This window comes from Pinus tabuliformis, chromosome 9, assembly GCF_031772625.1.
Source record: "Pinus tabuliformis cultivar Carrire ecotype Pingquan chromosome 9, CPIR1, whole genome shotgun sequence".
Taxonomy (NCBI): domain Eukaryota; kingdom Viridiplantae; phylum Streptophyta; class Pinopsida; order Pinales; family Pinaceae; genus Pinus; species Pinus tabuliformis.
This window is the reverse complement of record NC_142307.1, coordinates 1,152,657,984-1,152,665,125: the sequence shown is the minus strand read 5'-3', so window position 1 is coordinate 1,152,665,125 and position 7,142 is coordinate 1,152,657,984.

Below are 7,142 nucleotides of genomic sequence, written 5' to 3'. Positions count from 1 at the left end.
ATGTCACCTTTGCTGTCTCCTTGTCTCCTTTTGCGTGGTCTTTTGCTCTCTTTAATGCCAAGAACCTGAAATCATCATGTATTAGTCACACAGATATAATGCCTACCCTTCTTCCTACAAACAACACGAATATACTAAGAAATGAATGCATAAATGGTAAAATATGAATGGTTGAACAAGGTAAGTAGGCCAATATGAGCCCAAATTGTACCAAAAATTGGGGCTCATCAAAAAGGATTCCTGCGAATTCCATTTTCGCCCACACCACCTCTGACTTCACCACCCTCACCTCTAACTTCACCCAAACCAACTCCACCTCCACCGCGGTTTAGTATGGCAAATACAATGAAGTTTCCTTTGTTCAAAGGCTTGGGAAATGAGGACCCAGATCAATTCTGGTTGGTTGTGAGGGTTGTATGGGAAGCTCAAGGTGTTACAGATGATCATATAAAGAAGGTGACACTGGTTAATGCTTTGCGAGATTGCACACTAACTTGGTATATTAAGTACTCTAACAATAACCCGAATGCTGGAGTGGCAGACATCCAGGCATCAATGAATAGGGAATTTAGTAGGCCTAAATTTGAGGCACAGTTGATTGTGGGATTCAAAGAGATCACAATGCAACCAGGCGAGATGCCTTAGGAACTAGATCGGATGCTGAAATGTACAATCCGCAAAGCCAACATGAATTTGATAGATGGACAACATCGCAAATGGTTTGTGGCTTCGCTACTACCACACTTAAGGAGTGTGCTGTCGCAACAGAAGATAACAACTCAGGCCGAGGCATTGGAGATTGCCATGAGACTACATGAAACTCTGATGCAAGATCCTAATATAGGAGTTCAGTAGATCCATGCACAGCTGAAGAATCTGTGCCTTGAGATGCAAAGACTAAAGCAAGACAGGATGGTTCGAACAGAGGTACGCGAGGAGGTATGGTGCTTGAAATGCAAGAGTTAGGGTCATGAAAAATACCATTGCCCAGTCTTTGCAAACTACATTGCAGGACGAGGACCGATGCCTTTAAGTCCAGAAGCTCAAGCAGGACCTAGCACAAGGCCTGCATTATGGTGTGCTATCTGTCAGGTAGCCGGAAAACATGCCACGGATAACTGTCACTTGCTACAGAAGTATGTACAAGCACCGCAATAGTTGTTCTACAACTTTTGTAGGTCGGTAGGACATGATGAGTGTACTTGCAGGAGCTATGAATTGATGATGGATAGAACTCCTGCCTATAGGGTTCAGGCCGAAACGTGGCCCCTTGACCAGAATGTAGGGATGGCACGGACATGATTTTAGGGGCATGGACGAGGCTGAGGTTGAGGAGGACCTGGCAGAGGTCGAAGACAGTTGATTTTCTATAATTGTGGAGGAGCAGGACACTATGCCTGTGATTGCACTAATCCAATGCGTCCGTTGTGCAAGTATTTCACATTATTTGATCATGAAACAAAAGAATGTCCTACGCTGATAGCTAGGATACATGACAAAGGGGCACTACCACCACCGACTTAGAACCTGCAGATGATGAGTCTGAGCTCGCAAGGAAGATCCAAATGTAAATATAGTGCTTAGAAGTGGAATCGCGACAGGGGATGACAAGGGGAAATAGCCAGAAGATCGTACATGGGTTTGCAAAGCCCCATCAAAGGAGGCTAAGTTCGATTTGGGGCGAGCATGTGAAACCTTCATGGAAGCTGGGAAGAGCTTCAGTGAGGCCTCCACCTCAAGAAGAAAGGATAAGATTGACCAAGAGATGGACCCCTCTATTCTCACAACTTTCCTAGAAACATGTATGAAGTTACTGCGTGACAGTAAGGCTGTGAAGGGATTACAAGAACTCATCAATAGATGCACTGGAACTCTGCCAGGTGAGCTGTGCATAGTACAAAAAGTTGGCAAACATAAAACAAGAACGGGATGAGAGATGAGACTGACCACGCAGATAGGAGACTATGAAATGGATCAAGTTATCTTAGACCTCGGGTTAGATGCGAATGTCCTACCAAAGTAGACTTGGGAGCAAATGGGGAGACCTACACTACAATGTTCTCCGATCCAACTAAGGATGGCGAATTAGTAGAAGATCATCCCCATGGGGCGGCTGTAGGGGGTTACTATGGATATTGAGGGAGCAAGTGCGCTGGATGATTTTGAAGTGATAGAGATAGTGGATGGCAGAAATCCCTATCCTGTGCTCCTAGGAATTGACTGGGCTATTGATATGAATGGGGTAATTAATTTGAAGAAGCGAAAGATGATCTTTGAGAAGAAACCACTGCGTGTAATAGTACCCCTTGATCCTGCTGAAGGATTGCGATATACTAAAACCATCCGCGATTATGAGAGTGATGACAACCTGCACTGTATCTATAAGATAACAACATGAGACCAATATTGGGCAAATCCCACCACATATGGATAGATTACGTGGGATCACGAGAGTTCCAGCACTTCGGACTTCGACGAAGAAATAGAACGCTGGCAGAATCGGTTACATGAAGTAACTACGCTGAATTGCAACATGATTACCCAGTTGCTGTGCTATGTGTCATCAGAGGTAAGAACTCTACCTACTTATGATGGTCTGAATGAGGTAGATATCTGTTTGGATGCATTTGAAAGGGAGGTACTAGAAAATCAGCGCTTACAGGCCTTGGACTGGGCACTGCGCACTACGCCCGCAAGATGGTGGGGTATGCCCAAGGGAAGCTTTGATGATTGGCACGAATGTAGGAGGATGATGAGAACACTATTTGGGAAGCCTAAGATGTGACTGATAGACAAGTATGATGGGCGGAATGATCTGCACGCGCATCTGGCCAAATGGACTCAGGCTTATGGAGAAAAGCCCCAACCTGAGCGGGTGCACCTATTCTGTCACACCCTGGATGTTATCCCAATGAATTGGTATATAGAAATAAAGCTCCACCATGGGACAGGTGAATGGGATATCTTGCATGAAGGATTCATGATGACATTCAGTTTTGAGGATGGGTTTGAGAACATTGATGAAGTGCTACAAGAGGTGAAAGCAACTATCTTTAGGATTCCACAGGATCCTTTAGGATTGACTCAACCTGAACAGGCTACTCAGCTGAGTCACGTGCTAGAATGCTATAATGTAAATGTTGAAGAAGAGGACAAGGATCCACGGAAGATTAACATTCTAGAAATAGAAGGCCACTGTGAGGTTCAAGGACCGCATATTGAGAACCCTGATATAACCATGTTGTTGAAAACAAAACAAGTGAACATTGGTAGGAAGGCAGAACCCAAATTCGTGAAGATTGGAGACTACTGGGACAACGTGATGGTGGATAAGTCACTGACATGATCGATGAATACTAGGACTTATTCCCTACCAAGTTTATGGATCTGAAAGGAATAATCAGGGACCTAGGAATGATGAAGATCACGTTAAAACCTGATGTGAAGCCAGTTAAGCAAAGGCCTTACCGTCTCAATCCAAAATATAAGGAGAAGGTTTGATTGGAGCTAGACAAGATGCTTGCGGCAGGCATCATTGAACATGTGGAAGAATCTTATTTGGTAAGCCCAATGGTGGTGCAAGAGAAGAAGAAGAAGGATGAGATAAGAATATGCGTGGATCTCAGAAAGCTGAATGACGCTTGTGTGCATGATCCCTTCCTGAATCCGTTCACTATTGAAGTATTGGACAATGTAGGTGGCCAGGAAGCATATTCCTTCACTAATGGTTTCTCTGGGTACCACCAAATCAAAATCGTGCCAGAGGATCGGAGCAATACAACCTTCGCAACTGAGTGGGTTTGTTTTCAGTACAATGTAGTGCCATTTGGATTGAAGAATGCGCCTACAATATTTTCACGCATGGTTGTTGCAGCATTCAAGGAATTTATTCATAAGTTCCTAGAGGTATATTTTGATGACTAGACTGTATTTGGGCTGGTTAAGCACCATGTATCAAGCTTGTGCTTGATGCTGGATACCTGTTGAAGATACCAGATTGCGCTCAATCTCAAGAAGTGTCTGTTTTGCATTCCTTTTGGAAACTTGTTAGGGCATGTGGTTTGCAGACAAGGACTAATGGTAGACCCTGCGAAGATCATGGTGATACTAAACTTGGAAGCGCCAAGGAGTGTGAAACAACTGCACTTTACTCTGGGACATACAGGATATTATAGAAAGTTTATCAAAAGGTATGCCCATATCATCGCGCTTATGGAGAAATTTTTGAAGAAGGATGTCATGTTCTACTGGAACGATGACTGTAAGAAGAGCTTGGATATATTGAAAGAAAAGATGGTTACGTGCCAATTCTAGTCTTCTTGAACTAGAAAAAACAGTTTCATGTACATGTTGACGCGTCATGTATGGCACTGGGAGCAATACTAACACAGACTGGTAGAGAAGGCTTGGACCATCCTATCATGTTTGTAAGCTGCATATTATCCAAAGCAGAGAAGAACTATTCCACCACTAAGCGCGAGGGGCTAGCTATGGTGTATGCACTCCAGAAGTATCAACACTACTTGCTAGGAGGCCATTTTAAGATGTCTATGGATCACTCTGCGCTGAAGTACCTGGTCAATAAGCCTGTGTTGGGGGGGAGAATCTATAGATGGCTATTATTGTTCCAAGAGTACAATTTTGAAGTTGTCGTAAAGCCTAGATGATTAAACGCGGGACCAGATCATTCGTCGTACATCGAAATAGGGGAGGAACCTACTAACTTGGAAGAAGGGTTGCCTGACGTGTAGCTATTTGCAGTGCATGTCACGGATGGTCACTTTGAGGATATAATACACTTCCTAACAAAAAGAACTGCACCGAAAGAATACACTGTCTAGAAAAAGAAGGAATTAGTGGTGCGCGTGGCAAAATTCTCTGTCATTGCTGGGCATCTGTACAAAATTGGGACTAATGAGATATTGCGACGGTATGTACCTAATTGCAAGAAGAGCAGCATCCTTGTAGTTGCTCATGGGGGCGTCGCAGGAGGAAATTATGCAGGGAGACCAAAAACGCAGAAGATTATACGTGTAGGGTTGTGGTGGCTAACCCTTCATTAGGATTCAAAAGCATACTGAAAGGCATGTGAAGTATGTTAAAGAACGGGTAGGCCATCATGGAGGGATGAAATGCCTTTGAATCCACAAATGAAATTGAAACCCTTCGAGAAGTGGGCAATATATTTTGTAGGACCCATTCAACCACAAGGGAAGACAGGAGCAACGTACATTATCACTTGACGTACAGAGTATTTGACTTGTTGGGCAGAAGCGCAGCTGGTGAAGGATTGCATGGGCGCGACTGCTGTGAAGTTCCTATTTGAGCACGTACTGACACGATTTGGATGTCTGAAGATCTTGATGAGTGATCTTAGTACGCACTTCCCGAATGAGACAATTAGCGTGTTAACAGAGGAATTTCAAGTATATCACCAAAAGAGCATGCCTTATCATCCGCAGGCTAACGAGACGGTGGAAGGATTCAACAAAGTGCTTGAAAACGCACTGACCAAGGTTTGTAATGCTCAAGGAAGTGATTGGGACCTACACATACCTGCAGTATTATGGGCTTATCGAATGACATGTAAGAAGTTGACAGGACAAACCCCCTTTAGGCTCGTCTATGGTGTGGAAGAAGTAATGCCTATGGAATACATCATACCTAGTCTGCACATAGAAGCACTCACAGGTATGAAGAATCATGGAGCCCTGGAGGAGAGGCTCGCGTAGCTGGTTGAGCTCGAAGAAGAAAGATTTTTCGCTGGATTTCACCAACAGGTCCAAAAGCAGTGCGAAAAGGCATGGCATGATTGACACATCAAGCTGCACACATTTAAGGTAAATGACCTAGTTTTTTTATATGATAGTCAGTTTAATAAATTTCCAGGGAAATTCAGGATGCACTGGTTAGGGCCTTATGTTATTAAGGAGATTACTGACGGAGGAGCAGTACAATTGGTCAAATTGAATGGAGAACCTTCCCATGAAAGGTGAATGGCAGTCGCTTGAAGCCATACACAATGGTCTGGCCATGTGACTAAATGAAAGTAGCATAGTATTATCACTCCAGGCAGTTGAAAGTAGGTGTGGGACTATAAACTACACTGCCTGGGTTGAGGAGCTACGTGATTGGAAAATGGTGTGAAGTGAGGATGTGTCACTGGGTCCGCGACAACGTGGAGGGAGCTACACTACCCAGGTAGAAATTGCGCAGGTCGACTAGAAAGTGACCATTAAAGTCACTGTTCATGAAAATACGGCAGAAGTGAGGCCAAATAGAGTGGGCGACCAACATTTAAGACAAAATTTATGGCTTAGATCCTTGAAAATATGCTGCCAATCCAGCATTAATGAACCGATTTTGGGGGGAACGGTCAGATTTGAATTCAGAATGCCCTATAAATTACAAGTGGTTGTCCAGCGAAAAACACTTGGCATTTTGAGTATTCAGCGGTTGAGCTCTGAAGCACCTATTAATCGTGAGCAATACAAGCATTTGATAGTTTCTGGGGTATTTGTGACTTTTCCGGTGGACACATAGGAATTATTGCGGAAGATCACGTCTGCGCCTCCAGAAGTTATCAATACACAACAAGTAGTAGAGGAACCGGTACAGGAAATGGAAAGAGAGGCCGAAGTAGCCGATCTGATATTCACCCTATGAGTGACATCAGTTAAAGATTTATTAAACAAAGGTATTACAAACTCATGTGCTGGTGTGTGTTCTGTGTTATTGCAACAACAGATCGATCAAATTACTAATACATAGACAGTAAAACGGAAAGAAAACATAGAAATACAGTAAGAAACACAAAGACACAAGAAATTTAATAAGGAGTTCACCCTATTCTCCAGGGCTACATCTTTGGTCTAGCTTTCAGTGGTGGCCTTGTTTTATCGTGCCTTTAAGCAGAGAATTATAATATAGGGACTCAATGTGAGTACTCTTGAAGTAGGTTTTGCTTGGTAGGGTGGTTATTGGATTCCCCAAGCCACTGGAGTGCACATACTCTTCTTCTTCTACCAGCTCTAGGACCTTTTGGTCTACAATGGTAAGAGCCCAATGTGGTGCTCAGCCTGGACAGATCCTCTATGGGATGGCTTGAGTCTTCAAGCTCTTTGGTGCTCGATGCTACCACT